At 46.3% G+C, this 17,323-nt stretch overlaps 1 long non-coding RNA gene across 1 annotated transcript; it reads right to left on the minus strand.

The window, feature by feature from the left end:
- Window positions 1–827: 827 nt before the first annotated feature.
- Window positions 828–16,812, minus strand: LOC122726213. Its single transcript, XR_006352782.1, has 3 exons — window positions 16,344–16,812; window positions 12,985–13,073; window positions 828–1,618 (listed from the first exon to the last, which is right to left on the minus strand). It is a non-coding gene; the product is annotated as an uncharacterized LOC122726213 (long non-coding RNA).
- Window positions 16,813–17,323: the final 511 nt, after the last annotated feature.

A 17,323-nucleotide genomic window follows, 5' to 3' on the forward strand; every position in this document is an offset into this window, starting at 1 on the left:
CGTCTTCCCCATTAGACTGTAAGCTCCTTGAGCACAGGGATTGTTTTGTTTTTTTTGTTTTTTCTTAACCCCAGAACCTAGCACAGGGCCTGACACAAAGTATTTAATAAATGCTTGTTGATTTCCCTTCTTCCCTCCCTCTTCTTTCTTCCCTCATTCCCTTTCTCCTCTTCTTTCTTCTTTCCCTCCTTCTTTTTCATCCTTTCTTCCCTCTTTCCTTCCTTCTTCTTTCTCTTTCTTCTTTCTGTCTTAGAAATAAGTGTTCATGATTACTCTTGTTTTTCTATTTTTGGCTGTACCTCCTCCCCTGGAATTGAACCTTCCCATCTAACAATGAAAGACAGTCAAGCAAAAACAACCAATGAAATGACTGATAAATTATGTGACATTCTGCCATTGTAGTCACCAGCTTCTTAGCAGAGAGATGGAAGGTATATTTCTTTATCCCTTCTCCAGGACTGCTGTTTTTGTTTGTTTGTGTGTTGTTGTTTTTTTTTTAACTTTCCCAGAGGTCATCTTCCTTTTAATGATCTTTTAGCTTTTAATTCACATTATTGGAGTCATTGTGTATATTTTTGTGATTTTTACCTGCCTTATTCTGCATTAGTTCATATAAATCTTCCAGTGTTTCCATGATCCTTTCTTTTCTTTTCTCTCTCTCTTTTTCTTTCTCTCTCTCCTTCCTTCTTTCCTTCTTTCTTTCTTCTCCTCCTTCTCCTTCTCCTTCTCCTTCTCCTCCTCCTTCTCCTTATCCTCCTCCTTCTCCTTCTCCTCCTCCTCCTCTTCCTCCTCCTCCTCCTCCTCCTCCTCCTCCACCACCACCATCATCATCATTTTCTTCTTCTTCTTCTTCAATAGTCTCCCTATCTTCTCAGGGTGTAAGTGACCACTCATGGGCCTCTTCCCACTGCTGATAAGGGCAGAAGTTTTGAACTAGTCCATTTCTGACCTGGTCAGGTTTACTCATCCTGATGGCTCCTGCTCTTTCAGGCTCATTATATTGGTATCAGCCTTCCTGCAGATTGCAGAGCAGAAGTCCTGAGCTCATAGGTTCCTCCTGCCTCAGCTTCCCCAGTAGCAGGGATTACAGGTGTGCTAGTGCACACCTGGCCCGCTCACCTTTTTCTTTTTGCAAAATAATATATTCAGGGACCAGGTTTCAAAGATATCTTTTCTTTCAACTCTTTTCATTGGTGTCATCAGCATGTGGATACTTGTGTCTCCCCTACTTAATCTCAATTCCAAGGTCCGGTTAAGAAAATAAATAAGGCATTGATTCAAAGAGATTTGGGCCGAGGAGAACATTGGAGTAGAATGAGTATACTTGGTCCCACAGAAGACTTGAGTTTGAATCCTGCCTCTGACATTTATTTGGAGTATCAGAAAATAGGCAGTTGATTGAACTACAAAAGTCAACCTGTCCTTTTCCAAGAGCCACCTGAGTTCAGTTTCTAAGGGACTCTGAATATATATATGAACAGAGGAGGGAGAGGAAGGTGTGTCTGCTGTGTGGATTAGGAGGGGACAGAACCCTGAAGACACCACAGAAGTGGACCCAGGGATCTATCCATGCACTTCCTTTTTGAGTCGTCAGATGAGAGGATAGCTACAAAGCGGTCTGTGAAGCAGAAAGCACCATAGAAATGTGTCATTACTATCGAAAGGAATAGCAAGTTGTACATAGGAGATTTGCGGTTTTATGTAGAATCCTCTTTTTGTTGTGCAATGTTATAGAAATGCTTGTTTTATTCCATAAATTTAAAAAATAAATGCATGACATAAAATATATAAGACTATGGAGGAAATCAAAAGTGAGTAAAAATAAAGATGTGATTTTTTCCCACAAAGAACATGGATCCTTCAACATCATTTATTCCCGTGTAATTGTTCAAATTTATTTACCTTTCCAAATTTTAAAGAAAGAGAGAAAAAGAAAAGAAACTCTTTCCCTATATCTAACTCAAAGTCACTAAGTTAGGGGTTTAGAGCACTGAATGTCACCTGAGTCTTTTAGAAACTGATTGGCTTGTGTCATCCCTCCCCTAGTGCCCCCTACCCCCACTGCGTCCCTCTCATCTCAATAACTGGAGGTCTGGGGTCACTAAGATTAATTTTACCCTCAGTCTCCTAAACCCCTTTTCCCTTCTAGTTACATCTTTGATGAGTAAACTTAACTCATTTAATTAGTGTTTGAGGAGACTATCAAAGGAGACAGCCAATTCTCTCACTAAAAGAGGAGGGTGGAAACAGTCCATCCCTTGGCCACTTATTGGGGCCTTTTCATCCATTCCCCCCCCCCCCTTTTCAGATAAACTCCCTTCCCACCTGACCAAGAGACTGTCACGGGGCAGGGCTTGATGCTGGAAGAAGGTAGAGAAAAGGGAAGGAAAGGATCTGAGAGTCCTTTTTCCCTTTTCCCCCAAGTTTGGCTTCTAGGCTGGTGGCTTCACCTTACCTTTCCCATCTGTAAAATGGGATCATAACTCCTGCTGACATCACTGAGGATGTTCCAAAGGTTCGCTTGGGGTTGTTGGGTATTTTTACTTCTCCTCTCTTCACTCCCCCAAATCTGAACCCTCCCCTCCTCCTCAGATATAGACAGGAAAAATGAAAGCCAGATATCTCTGTAACTGTAGTTTTGGTTTTTGTTTGTTTTTTGCAGGGCAATGAGGGTTAAGTGACTTGCCCAAGGTCACACAGCTAGTAAGTGTCAAGTATCTGAGGCCAGATTTGAGCTCAGGTCCTCCTGATTCCAGGGCCGGTGCTTTATCCATTGCACCAACCAGCTGCCCCCAAAAGCTGAATATCTCAAAGAAACCAAGTGGTAGGCCAAATAAAAACCAGGGGGACAAACTGATTGCAAATCAGGCTCTATTTGTGTCTGTGTCTGTGTCTATATGTCTGTGTGTAGGGTTTTTTTTTTTGGGGGGGGGAGGAGCATGACCACAAAACCAGGCAAAAGAACCAAAAGAAATCAAACAGTGGACCTACATCATAGCAGCTGCCATTCCCCTAGTACTTTACAAATATTCTCATTCAATCTTGGAATCCTAAATTTAGCGTTAAAGAGATGTTGGAGGTTATTGAATCTAATCCCTTCATTTTTCTGAGATGAGGAAACTGAGGCTCAGAGAGGTTAATTGACTTGCCTAGAGTCACACAACTGGTGTCTGAGATGGGGTTTACACTAGGCATGGAATCTTCCCAACTTTCTTTTTTCTTTCTTTTTTTTTTTTCGGGGCAATGAGGGTTATGTGACTTGCCCAGGGTCACCCAGCTAGTAAGTGTCAAGTGTATGAGGCCGGATTTGAACTCAGGTCCTCCTGAATCCAGGGCTGGTGATTTATCCACTGCGCCACCTAGCTGCCCCCTCAACTTTCAAGTCTATCACTTAATCTGCTCTGCCTGGGTACTGCAGGCATTGTTCCCATTTTACAGATGAGAAACCGAGGTTCAGAGAAGTTGTCACAGCTAGAATGTGACTGCTGTCTCAGACACTGGTTTGCCTGCCCATCGGGGCCCGTCATCCTGCCTGGGTTTCGAAGCTGCTATTCCAGTTTTCTCTAAGAACAGCTCTGCCTCTGGGTTCAGGGACAGAAGTGCCAGTCAGTCGAAGTCCCCTTTCAAAATTGCTTGACTCACAGAGGTAGAGACCTGCTAAGGGGCTTTTGGAGAAACAGCTATGCAGGCCTTGAGAAGCCAAGGTTCTCCTTTGGGTGTGGCTCTCATTTTTAGGGGGCAGGATCTCTCTGTACAATCCTCCACCCCAGCAGGTAGAAGAGAAAAGTGCAACAAAACACCAAACCAATCCCTCCTAGTCAACAACCCCCTCCGCTCCCCTCCCCCACCATTTCTGACCTGCTCCCAACCTCCAATCTCACCCTTCCCTCCTCTCTCACCTCGATGTCCAACCTAGCTCAGCCCTGCCTCCTAGGGGACGGAAAAGGGGCTGGCAAGCTCGCTCTTTGCCTGTTTACTTCTGTCTTGGCTTGCTCCAAGCCAAATGTGACTTCCTGTTGCTATAAACAGGGCCCGGGAGAGATCAAACGGGGCAGAGGGGTGAGTTCAGAGAAAAAGAATTGGGGCCAGCCGGTATGAGCCTCCATCTAATAGGAAGGTTTAAAAATAACTGGGAGACCAGGAACATGGGCTACCAAAGGTGATATAAAAGGAAAATCCAAATGCTAGGCCAGGCTAGGAGATGACTGCTTCCTCCATAATCTCCCACATTTTATTTTCTTGACTCCTGGGATACTCTGAATCTGCCCCTCCACCCTCCTACCTGTCTCTCTCCTCTCCAAACCTATTTTTCCCCCCTAGATTTGACTTCCCTTCTCCTACCTTCTGGACCAGGGATGCAAGGTCTAATGGAAAAATCCCTGGAGACCTTGCTGTTTCTGCCAAACTGTGTGACCTAGAGTAATTCTCTTCCCCTCTCTGGACCTCAGTTTCCTTCTCTGTAAATTGAGATATTAGACAATAACAACAATAATAGTTCGCATTTACATAGCACTTTAACATTTGCATATCACTTTATTTTTGCTTTTTGTTGTTGTTGTTTTGGTGAGGCAATTGGGGTTAAGTGACTTGCCCAGAGTCACACAGCTAGTAAATGTCAAGTGTCTGAAGCCGGATTTGAACTCATACTCCTGAATCCAGGGCTGTTGCTCTATCCACTGTGCCATCTAGCTGCCCCTGCATATCACTTTACAAATACTATCTCATTCGAATCTCACAACAACCCTGGGATGTAGGTGCTAATTATCACCATTATCCCCATTTTACAAATGAAGAAACTGAGGCAGGCTGCAGTTAAATGAATTGCCCAGGGTCAACACAACTAAGTCTCTGAGGCCACACTTGCACTGACGTATTCCTGACTCCAGACCCAGCACCCTGTTCACCATGCCACCAGCTACCCAGAATATGTCTAGGGGTCCTTCCAGCTTCCAATTCTATAATCTTTTCCTGAACCCTCCCTGATCTTTAGCCCTTTCTCTCCTCATCCTTCTCATCCCTGTTTCACCTTCTAATATGCCGTCTTCCCCGGAAAGGTCCAAGCCCTTTCCTCTGGCCCGAAGAGGAGCAGGAACAACAACAGGGAGGATTTAGTTGATACTTGTACCCCCAGTGTAATACCTTGCCCTGGATATTCTGAGTCCTCATGAAATCTGCCTTATTGGCATGAGATTTAATGCTAGAGGAGAATTTAGAGTTTATTTAGCCAAGACTACTCACCATGTTCCTGATGAGGAACCTGAGGCTCAGGGCACTGACCCACCCAAGAGTGTGGAAGGTAGAAGCAACAAGATGGATTTGAACCAAGTTTGTCAATTCCAAATCCAATCCTTGTCCTATTTACTGTGATATTCACAAAGTAAAAGTCCACAGACTACCAGGAGTAGGATTTTCTGGTATTAGGAACATTCAGTAGGGTCTGTCATTGCTTCCCTCCCCAGTCCAGGCTATGATCGAGGGTCCCTCTTTCTCCTTCTCCCTCAGGGTTCCCATCTCCATCCCATCCCAAGTCTGGCACAGGATGGGCTCCCCAGCAGTTTCTTGCAGGGCACAGCCCTCTCCCTCCCAATCACCAGCAAGAGGCAGCTTTGGCCCAGTAGGGGTGGGGGTGATGGGGGATGGGGGGGCTGTAGTGAAGCTGTCACTCACTCACTCACACCCGAGGAATGCAGACGGCAGGGCTGCCCTGTGGTTATGTCTCCACCCCACCGACAGAGGTAGGCGCCCAGGTACCCAGCCTGTGGGCTTTGGGATTCCGCCAAGGAAGCTGATGAAAAGAAGCTGCCAGATTAACCCTTTCCTGGCCCCTGCCTCCCTGCCTGCCAGGGTGGTCGTAGGGGCTGGAGGCTGCAAAGGAGGATAAGAGGGATCTGAGTACCAGGGTGCTCTGATCTCTGGGTGATAGAGTTAATAAGGTGGACAGCCTCGGGGCATCCTCTTTCACCCCTGATTTTGGCCTTATTTTTTCCTGTGGCCACTGCTCTTGTGTTTTAAAGAGCATTGGACTGGGAGTCAGGAGACCTGAGTTCTGACTTTGATTCTGCCACCGACTTGCTGTTTGACTTTGGATAAGTTGCTTCTTCTTTCAGGGGCTCAGCTGCCTCAACTATAAAATGTGGGGGTTTAAGATGATTGATAAAGTTCCTTCCAGCATTAGCATCTTCTCTTCTCCCCTCCCCTCCCTGCTGCTCCCCTCCCCTCCCTTCTCCTCCCCTTCCCTCCCTTTTCCTCCCCTCCCCTCCCCTCTCCTCTTCTTTCTCTCCTCCATTTAATTTTTTTTCTAATCTTAATAGTATTTTTTCCAGTTACATGTTAAAATAGTTTTCAACATTTGTTTTTATAAGATTTTGAGTTCCAAATTTTTCTCCCTCCCTCCCTTCTCTCCTTCCTCCCCAAGACAGAAAACAATCTGATACAGGTTATATATGTACAATCACATTAAACATATTCTGCATGTTGTGAAAAAAGAATCAGAGCAAAAGAGAAAAACCTCAAGAAAGGGGAAAAAACAAAAAAGAGTAGAAATGGTATGGTTCAATATGCATTCAGATGCCACAGTTCTTTTTTTCTGGATGTGGAGAGCAAAAAATATATATATATTAATTGTATTAAGTGGAGCTCCACCAAGTTTCTTTTTTCTTTCTTTCTTTTGTTTTTTTTGGGGGGGAGGGGCAATGAGGGTTAAGTGACTTGCCCACGGTCACACAGCTAGTAAGTGTCAAGTGTCTGAGGTCAGATTTGAACTTAGGTCCTCTTGACTCCAGGGTCAATGCTTTATCCACTTTACCACCTAGCTGCCCCGTCCCCAAGTTTCATTCTTTTTGTTTGTTTGTTTGTTTTTTTCTGCGGGGCAATGGGGGGTAAGTGACTTGCCCAGGGTCACACAGCTAGTAAGTGTCAAGTGTCTGAGGTCGGATTTGAACTCAGGTACTCCTGAATCCAGGGCCAGTGCTTTATCCACTGCGCCACCTAGCCGTCCCCCTCATTCTTGATTCATTATTACTTAAGTTTTAACTATTTCTTACTTTTATGATGACCTCCTCCCTTTCTATTAACATGTTTCATAGCACAGAAGTTTCCTGGGGCCAGAGCTCTGGAGTTCCAGGGGCACAATCTATCCCAGGGCTCAGATAATTCCGTCGCCCTCCCCCCTCCTCTTCAACAACAAGCCCCAGAGCTAATCATTCCCGAGATCAGAAGGCTTTGATTTTGTTCATCCTTCTCCCGCTTCCCTTTAAATTTGACCAAACCCTAGAAGCATCCATTCTGCCACTACCCTCCCTTCCCCTTTCCTGGTTCCCTGAGGGAGCCACCTCCTACCTTTGTGGGTTCTTGTAAGCCCACAGAGGAGGCAACACATCAAAAGGACAAACCAGGGGGCAGCTAGATGGCACAGTGGATAAAGCACCAGCCCTGGATTCAGGAGGACCTGAGTTCAAATCTGGCCTCAGACACTTGACACTTACTAGCTGTGTGACCTTGAGCAAGTCACTTAACCCTCATTGCCCTGCCCCCCCCCAAAAAAAAGGACAAACCAGGAGGAAAGGGGTGTCAGGAGCAGAAGGAAAGAAGCATCATCCATACATAGCCTTTCTCTAAGCTAGCTTCCTCTTTCTAGCAATACACACACACCCATCCATTTACAAACACCCCCTGAGCCTGTCTATGCTACCTAGGTTTGAGAGGGGGTGAGAGGGAATGGAAACTGAAGCAATAGTGTTGAGACTAGACATGTGGGAGAACTTTCCGAGTGGATTAAGTCTATGAAATTGCCCTCTCAGAGGGAAGAGAGGAGCGGTGTACCTGTGTGTAGGGATGGAGTGTGTGTGTGTGTGTGTGTGTGTGTGTGTGTGTGTGTGTGTGTGTGGTGGGGCGGGGGGGGGGGGGAGGGAATTGAAACATGCTGCTATGTCTGGGATTTAGTGGAATCCGACCTGGGGAACAGAGAAATTGAAGAGATCTCACAAAATCCTTTTTAAAAAATCTGCCAACTGCTCTCCGAAGACAAGTTTGTGTCTTCCTTCACGTAAAATGCCCACCACCCAAGGTGCCTGTCTTAAGGAACCAGATGTTTTGAGGGGGGTTCACATGGGTTCTGGCCACCCATGCCTCAGCCCAGCCAATCAGCAGTTGCCCAATGGGAATGTGGTTCGGTGAAGCTTAGGGGTAAGGCTTCAAGGAGGAGGGGCTCTGCGTTGTTTTCCCCCTGTTGCATTAGCCACTGGGAGTCCGGATGTTGGTGTCTCCTGTGGTCAGAGACCACTTTATCAATCGTTCCTAAGCCACCCACTGAGCACCCCTTCCCCCTCCTTCTCCCCTGAGGATATTCTTCTGGCCTGGGTCTAAGCAACTCCACTGTTTTCTTCTTGCCTCCCCTGCTGGTCCCATCAGCCAACCCCACCATTAACAGCTCTCGGTTCCTAACCTAATCCCCATCCCATCCTGCCCTGGGCACAAAGGGAAGGAAGAGGTTAATATGGTCAGGGAGGTAGGAGGTAGGAGAACTGTGTGTGAGTGTGTGTGTGTGGTTCCTTGTGTATGGGGGTGTCTCTCCCACAGCCCTACAAAAGAAAAGGGATTGGTTTGTGGGGGGTGTAAAAGTGGGGGGTTTTCCCTCCTCCCTCCTAGGAAGGGCTGGCTGAATGAGTGAGGCTGTGTCCACGTAGACATCTAGGCTGGTAACATTCAGATCGACAGGTCAAATATCTATAGAGCCTAGAAAGGGAGTTCCCCAACTCACCTCTCAGGGGTAAGCAAGTAGAGCTACCTCTCAGACATACAGACCCACCCCCGGCAGGTGTAGACACCACCTATGCATGAAGAAACAGCTGAGCAGGTGTAGCCGGTGCCTTGCAACATGAAAGCAGCTGAGCAGGTGTAGACTGTCCAGAAACATAGGTCCAGCAGAATAGGAGTTAGGAGTAGCCCCCTTCCCCCTACCCCACTTAATGCTCTGAGTGTAAATGCAGCGACTCTCATCAGGTCTAGGTCTTTGTCTCTAAGAATCCCATTCTCGAGAGCTAAAGTTTGCCCTTCCTCGTCTCACCCCTGGGGAGGGATCTTGGCCTAAACTGAGATAAAACCCCCAGCATCTTTCCAGCAAGCACCCGGGCAGGTGCATCAGCCTCAGGGACACTATCTCCTAACTGAATAAATGACCCTGGGCTGGTGGAGGAAGCTGATCTCTAAGCACTTTGCTTCGAGGCATATGCTCTTTTCTTCTCGGAGTCAGGCTGAAGAATGAGAGAGAGCTTTCCTAGCCCTTGAAAGGCAGACCTGAGGATAAGACCTAGACATCTGGACCCCCAGCCCTAAGATTTCTGTCCAGAATCAATCTCTCCCTCCCCCCCCCCTCACTTGCCCAGGGTCACAGAGCTAGTACGTGTCAAGTGTCTGAGGTTGGATTTGAACTCAGGTCCTCCTGAATCCAGGGCCAGTGCTTTTATCCACTGTGCCACCGAGCTGCTCCTAGAATCCTGATTTCTTAAAGCCACAGGATTCTCTCTACCTGACCTTTTTTTTTTTTTTTTTTGGTCTTCCCTTATCAGACAAGGTCTCCTGGATGCAGCAGTGATGCTGAAATCCTGAAGAAGCTAGAGAAATGCTTCCCACCCTCACACTGCTTCCAGTCTGATGGAAGGGGAGGGGAGACGTAGACCCAGAATGCAGAGACAAGGGTCAGGGGGAAACAAGGAGAAAGGGGAGTCAGAGCTAAGAGAGAACAGAACTGAGAGGCAGTATGATATAGGAGAGAGAGCCCTGAACTTAAATCTAAGAGACTGGCATCCAGATCTTGCCTTTTACACTTTCTTTGTCTGAGCCTCAGTTTCCTCATCTGTAAAATGGAAGGATTAGGGGGCAGCTAGGTGGTGCAGTGGATAAAGCACCAGCCCTGGATTCAGGAGTACCTGAGTTCAAATCCAGCCTCAGACACTTAACACTTACTAGCTGTGTGACCCTGGGCAATTCACTTAACCCCAATTGCCTTACAAAAAAAAAAAAAAAGGAAGGAAGGATTAGGACATAAACTATCTCACAATAGCTATTGTGCAAGGAAAGTGCTTTGTAAATCACTATAGCAATTATTAATAAAAATAATTAGTAAAAAAATAAAAAACTTAGTAAACATCACTACTGAATCCTAAAGGGATTAGCCTCAAGTTTATCATGTCCATCCCCCTGCCTCCATGCAGGTAATAATTAGCCAAAGCATCCAAAGTGGGGGGGGGGTGGTCATTTCTTTTTCTCTAGGAGACAGCTAACTGATGAAGTGGTTAGAGTGTCAGACCTGGAGTCAAGAAGACCTGGGTTCAAACTGGGAATTTACTAGATGCATGACCCTGAGCAAGTCACTTAACCTTTATCTGTTTCAGTTTCCTCATCTGTAAAATAGAGATAATAGCACCCACTGTTGTTGTTAAAGTATCGAATAAGCTCTCTGTAAAGTGCTTTGCAAACCTTAAAGGGCCATATAAATGGTCTGTGAGTGACTTCTGGGGTTCTTTCACTTTTACCATTAGAGAGTCATGTCCTGTGGTCTAACGATGCTCCTTTTTGCTGCACAAGATACAGAAGATCACTAGGAGCTGGGCACAGAGATGGAGAATCTGCGAGCAGGGTCAGACAACATCAGGCACGTAGGGAGGAGTGGAGGTGGGTGGAATGTGCCCTTCAGCCAGGGCAGGGTGCCATATTGTCAAATTGGATTCCCCTCCCCCCTTCCATAACCCCACCTAAGGTTAACCACATTCCAGGGGTCACAATCCTGTCCTTTGCTCAGAGTCCAGTCTTTCCACTGACCAATCTCCCATCATTCTACTCTCTGAAATCCCTCTCAGTTATAAAGATAATAACTCATATTTACACCTTTAAGCTTTACAGGGTGTTTTCTTACAGAAACCTTGTGATGTCACTAATGCACGTATTATTATTCCTATTTTACAAATGAGGAAACTAAGGCTCAGAGAAATGAAGACAGGAGTATAGACAGAACTGGAAAGGACTGTGCATATCATCTGAATCCAACCCCCTTTATTTTTCAGATGATGAAACTGAAGCTTAGAGAGCTTAAATCACTCACCCAGGGTCACCCGGAAAGTGGCAGAACTAAGATTTGAACCCAACTCTCACTTCCAAACTATAAAGCTTACCCACGGTCAGTCACACAGCTAGTATGTGTCAGGGGCCAGATTCAAAATTTGGAGTCTTCACCTCTTTGCATTAGACCATATTGCCTCCAGGAAGATTAACAAGATTGATGAGACAATATGGGCATGACCACCCTAGACTCTGCTCCTCTCCCATGATCCCCCTTTCCCAGTGTTCTAACTATATCCCCACTCTGACAAACACACTGATGTGTTTATGGGGGAATAGCTTTCTGTTCATCCAGATGCTTGCAGTCTAACCTCTGGGTGTTCCTTACAGCTGTGTCTGAGTGAGATTTTGGTTGAGTAGGTAGAAGAAGAAAGTTCTGTCTGAACTGCACCTGGAACACAAAGGAGATTGATGAAGGTTTCTGGGTGAGAATAAGAAGGATGGAGGAAGGTGGAGATTTCTAGGAGGGGATTAGCAGGAGAGGGCTTTGACTCCATGGAGCCAGAGGAATTCAGTGAGACTGAAGGAAAAGCTTTCTAACACTGAGTGGAATTAGATATAGGAAGAGGTATGAGGTTGATTCTTTCCTCTTTCCTCTTCCTATGGGAGGATAGGTGTGAAAACTGAGGCCAACAATGGGGGAATGACTTCTCTGGCATCCCACAGGATGACCAGCCAGAGGATATTCTAGTCTCAGGCTCCTGCTGGGTGGCCATTCTTCAAACACTCCAACCCCCTCAGCTTCTTTTCTCTCCTCTTAGCATCTAATCTCTTTCCCAATCCCCAATTGCTTCCTCCTAGCATGGAAGTTGGAAACCTAGAGTTATCAGCAGGGGAGTTGGGTTGTACAAAGGAGCTGGGGGAAAATCATAGAATTATAGATTGAAAACTGGAAGGGACCTGAAAGGTCATCGAATTGAACCCCCCTCATTTTGCAGATGAGAAAATGGAGGATTTGCTCAAGATTATCCTACCAGGCTGGATTTGAACAGAGCACTTCAGGGCTCTATTCATTATTTTTATTATTTTTTGGTGAGGCAATTGGGGTTAAGTGACTTGCCCAGGGTCACACAGCTAGTAAGTGTCAAATGTCCAAGGTCAAATTTGAACTCAGGTCCTCCTGAATCCAGGACTGGTGCTCTATCCACTGCGCTAGCTATCCCTATTGATTATTGCCTTTGGGAAATCAGCCCCAAGGTGTCTTATTGTTCTATAGTGCTCCTACCCCCATATTGTTCCATAATGCTCCCCCCCATATTGTTTAATATTGTTCCAACTTGAGGCCTCCTTTGAGACTGGTACCTCAGTAGCATGAGCCTGGCATGGGGTTAGTCTAGAGGTAAACCAGGTAATCCTTTTAAAAAAAAGACCTCCTCACCTTCACCCCTGCCACAGCTCAGACAATCCAGAGACACCACATTGACAGTCATGCCATACTTCTTCAGTTTTGAATATCCCACTCTAGTCCAGCTAGCTAGCTTATGCTCCCTGCACTTGATAGGGGTTCGGTGAAGTGGGGGATGGGTTCAGCTACTAAGCCTGGACCCCAATGATCTCCCTCCCTTGTCTCTTCCTTTTTCTCTCTACCTCCTTGTTCAGCTTCTCTCTCTCTCTCTCTCTCTCTCTCTCTCTCTCTCTCTCTCTCTCTCTCTCTCTCTCTCTTTCTCTCTCTCTCTCTCTAACACTCAGTTATTCATTCTCAAGACCACCTACAAACCACCCATTTGCCTGCAGACCACACATCTCATCAGCTCAGCTCTCAGGGATAATGGCCACCCCCAACCCCCATCCTTCCAGGCCACCCCCACCCCCCACCCTCTTCCAACCTAATTACCACCTTGGCACCTCCGTGGGAGATGAGGGACTGACCTCTGTTTACACTTGGGAATGGCTCTGGAGAAAGCCCCCTGCTCTCCATTGGCCCGCTCTGCCATGCATCCTCTGCCCCAGACAGGGAGCTGCAGAAGCAAATTAGAGACCCTCAGCTTAGTTCCCACAAGCAGCTCCAAGCCTAGGATGGCCCGGGACCAAGAGAAGTCAGACTCACAAGCTCATCTGCCACCCAGGACTGAGTGCCCCTACACACACACACACACACACACACACACACACCCTGATGCTGGGCACTGTGGGAGAAAAGAGGGGACGGAGAATATTTACTTAGTCCTTGCTCTCAAGGCTCTCCCCATTCAGTGGGAGAACTGGTCAGAAACACATAGAAAGTACTGTATTTGGAATTGGAAAAATCTGGGTTTAAATCCCTGAGTTAGCAGTTTGTCTACTAGCCTGCTACATGACGCTTTGTCTCTGAGCATGAGTGTGCTCCTCTGTAAGAGGAGAGAGGTGACCTTGAGTCTGACTTGATGACCTCAGAACGTTTAGAAGATGCTAGGGAATAAGCAGAGTAAAAAGCAATCAATTAATATTAACCAGGAAAGACTTCCTGGGAGATGGGATGATGATAGGGATAGGATCAATCAGTCAAATAGATCAATAAACATTTATTAAGTACCTACTTAATAGAGAGGTGGTCAAGTGGATAGAGCAACCCAGGCCTGGAGTCAGGAGGACATGAGTTCAAATACAGCATCAGACATTAAATAGCTGTGTGACCCTGGGCAAGTCATTTAACCCAGTTTACCTTCATTTCTTCATCTGTCAAATGAGCTGGAGAAGCTCATGGAAGTGGAGAATGGCCATCTAGTACATTTGCCAAAAAAACCCCAAGTGGGATTGCAAAGAGTTGGACACAACTGAAACAATTCAACATCAATAATAAAATGCTTGGTGAATGTTGACTAAACCCAGCAGTGGGCTGGTAGGTAAATGTTTAACAGCTCACCAGGGGTTAGTTGTTATTACCTACTATGTGCCTGGCATTGTGCTAAGTACTGATATACAAAAAAAAAAAGGTAAAAGACAGTACCTGCTTTCATGGTGCTTACAATATGATATTTACACATTTATATAACCCTTTAAGGTTTGCCAAGTACTCTACATAAGGTATTTCGTTTGAATTTCATAACACTCTATATGTTATTTTTATCCCCATTTTAAAGATGAGGAAACTGAAGCTAGTTGAGGTTAAGTGACCTGCCCAAGGTCACACAGCTAGTAGGTGTCTAAAGACAGAATTTGAACTCAGGCCTTCATGACTCCAGACTCAGCCCTTCTATCCACTCTGGCACCTCACCGCCTCTCAGGGCCTCAGTTATTCATGTGAAAAAATTAAAGGGGATGAACTGGAGACTTACAGGCCAAGGTGGGAGAGAAAGAGGAATGGGTTTGATAAGGAAGTAGGACTTAAGAACAGGGATTGGCGTGGATGGGTAAGATAGGAGATCTCAGGATTGGGGAAATCAACAACCTGTTGCCACATCACAGAAGTCCACTGACCTCTGAGCCCAGGTCTATACCAGCTACGAAGGTGAAATTTAGCCTGGAGAGACTGAGATTTCTAATCGGTTGTGTAGGCATGCTCTAGCCCCAGCTGTTAACCCTGAGCAAGCAAGAGGTCCAGGCTGGACTTTGGTTTGCTCTCCTTCCCCCTCTCCCACGTAATGGTTTGGGATCCTAGAGGGCATGTCCTGAATTCCTGGAACCAGCCTCTTGGACCGAGAGGGAGGGTGTCCAAGGATGCCCAAGGCACTGGGTTGGGGGGAATCCTTGATCTTCCAGCTCAAGGTGGACCAGCTGGATCCCTAAGGTGAGAGGGGAGCAAACCCGGACATGCCTGCCTACCATCCTTGTGGTTCAGTGGAAGGAGAAGACAGGTCTCTCCGTCCTCTCCTTCCACAGTCCAGGACCTAGCCCAGGCTGGGCCACAAGGGTGGGGTGGTCTCAGTGTGGGGTCCCTCCCTGGCAATTAACCTTGATTGCCTTTGCCACAGATCCCAGGGTAGGAATTGTTTGGTCTCTCTCAGGAGGTGAACATCAGGATGGGAAAGGGCTGTGGAGGAAGGGGGGCAGAGGACAGAAGGACCCAGACCAGGGAGGCCCCCAGATAATCCCATCTAACTCCACAATCCCTTTCCTCTGAATTCCCTGAGCTGAGTTCTCCCCTATCAAAACCTGTGAGGGCAAAGTGGGTCTAAGACCTGGATAATTCCACAGTAGGAGTGAGTAGTGATCCAGAGAAGTCTGACAGTATAGCTTAGGGCCAACTCTCTTCAACTGGAGGACATCAGGGGAGAATGGAGAAGAAGTAATAAAGGAGGAAATGGACCCTGGTCTAAAAGAACTAGAATAAATAGAAGAGTGAGAGCTCTGGGTTCAGAGTTTGAGAATGCTGGCTCTGTTACTTAATAATAAGAAATAGCTAGCACTTAGGACGCACCTTAAAGTTTGTAAAGTGTTTTATATAAGTTAACTGATTTGATTCTCACAACCACCCTGAGAGATAGGTGCTATCATTATATCCCCATGTTACAGAGGAGGAGACTGAGGCCCAGATCTGTTAAGTGACTTGCCCAAGGTCACACAACTAGTAAGAGTCTGGGGTAGTATTTGAACTCAGGGACAGTCTTCAAGTCCCACCACCTATTCACTGTGCCACATAGTGGCTTCCCATTTATTATCCTTGTATCTTTGGGTGAGTAGCTTAACCACTCATTTGAAAAAATAAAGGAAGATGGCCTCGATTGCCTTTCATTACTAATGCTATGGTCCTAGGACCTTTTAGAAGTCAATCTATCCTTTCCCCTGCTTTCAGGAAGGATTTTGCCAAACAATAGTTATGCAGATCTTTGGGGGTTTTCGTATGTGTGTATACATATATACATATATACATACGCACAAATACATATGGTTTTCTTTTTTGTTTGTTTGTTTTGTTGTTGTTTTTGCAGGGCTGACTTGCCCAGGGTCACACAGCTAGTAAGTGTCAAGTGTCTGAGGCTGGATTTGAACTCAGGTCCTCCTGAATCTAGGGCCAGTGCTTTATCCACTCTGCCACCTAGCTGCCCCCAATTCCTCTCTTCTTTCTTCCTCCCTTTATTTCTTTCTTCCCTCTCTCCTTCCATTTTTCTCTCCCTCCCTCCTTTGTTCCTCCCTTCATTTCTTCCCTCCCTCTTTCCATTCCTCCCTCCCTTTCTTGATTCCCTCTTTACTTCCTTCTTTTTTATTAATGATTTTCAAATGTTACTGTCATTTTCTAGTACTCTCCTCAACAGAACTCTCCCTTGTGACAAAGTATGGTAAAACAAATTAAACCAACAAATTGATCCTACCTGACAGCATCGCCTTCATTCTCTTCTTGTGGTCTACCACTGCTCCAGAGAGGAGGATATGGAGTCAAGACTGACGATTACATCCATCTGAGTTCTGATGGCTCAGCGTTATCTTCCTTTACTTTTTGTAGTTGATCATGTTTTCCCATTGTATTAGGCTGTTTTCTCATTATACCAACCTGGAGAGAAACACTGGATTGAGAGTCACGAGTTCAAATCCAGATTGGGTTACATAACACCTCTATGACCTTGGAGCAGATCATTTCACCTCTCCTGATTTAGTGTTCTCATTCTCTCAAGGAGAGGTCAGTTCTAGATGGAGAACACACCTGGGAATTCTGAGGCCTGCAGCATATTTAGTAGAGAAGAACAGGTAGGCTGGGCCTCAGGAGAGAATTGTCTTGGAGACAGAACCTGGGCTAGTGGGGGAGGACGGGACTTCAAAGGCACAAAGATCTGGGGTAGGGGTGAATGGAAGACTGCCCGGAAGGCTGTGGAGGGAGGAAGTGCACCTCCCCCATGTCATGCTGCCCCAGACTCTCTGGGGCAAGGCCCAGCTCCTCCCAACCTGGCCTAAACCCCTCACAGCCTAGTTAATCTCTAAACTCTAAAAGCTGTGGACCTCCCCCGGGCATCCCTCTATTCTGGAGAACCTTTCCTTGCTCCCCTCCCAACTAGCAGCATCTCAGGAATCCCTTTTTGTTGCCTCACTTCCCTCCTACAGTAGTTTTTCTGTGTCCTGGACTGTGTGGTTATTAAGAATCTAGGGAACTGATTTGACCTGGTCTGCCCTCTCCACCGGCCTCTTCCTTATCCCCTAAACAATCACTGCTGCTCCTCCTTAAACGGGAATCAAATGATGACATTTCCAGTGAAAACCTGTGCAAGGACACAAACCATAGAATATTGTTATTGAGAATCCCGCCCCGCCCCCTTCCAGTGCAATCGGGTCTTCTGCCTTGAGGGCAAAATCATATCGG

The sequence above is a fragment of the Dromiciops gliroides genome, chromosome 4 (assembly GCF_019393635.1).
Source record: "Dromiciops gliroides isolate mDroGli1 chromosome 4, mDroGli1.pri, whole genome shotgun sequence".
Classification (NCBI taxonomy): Eukaryota; Metazoa; Chordata; class Mammalia; order Microbiotheria; family Microbiotheriidae; genus Dromiciops; species Dromiciops gliroides.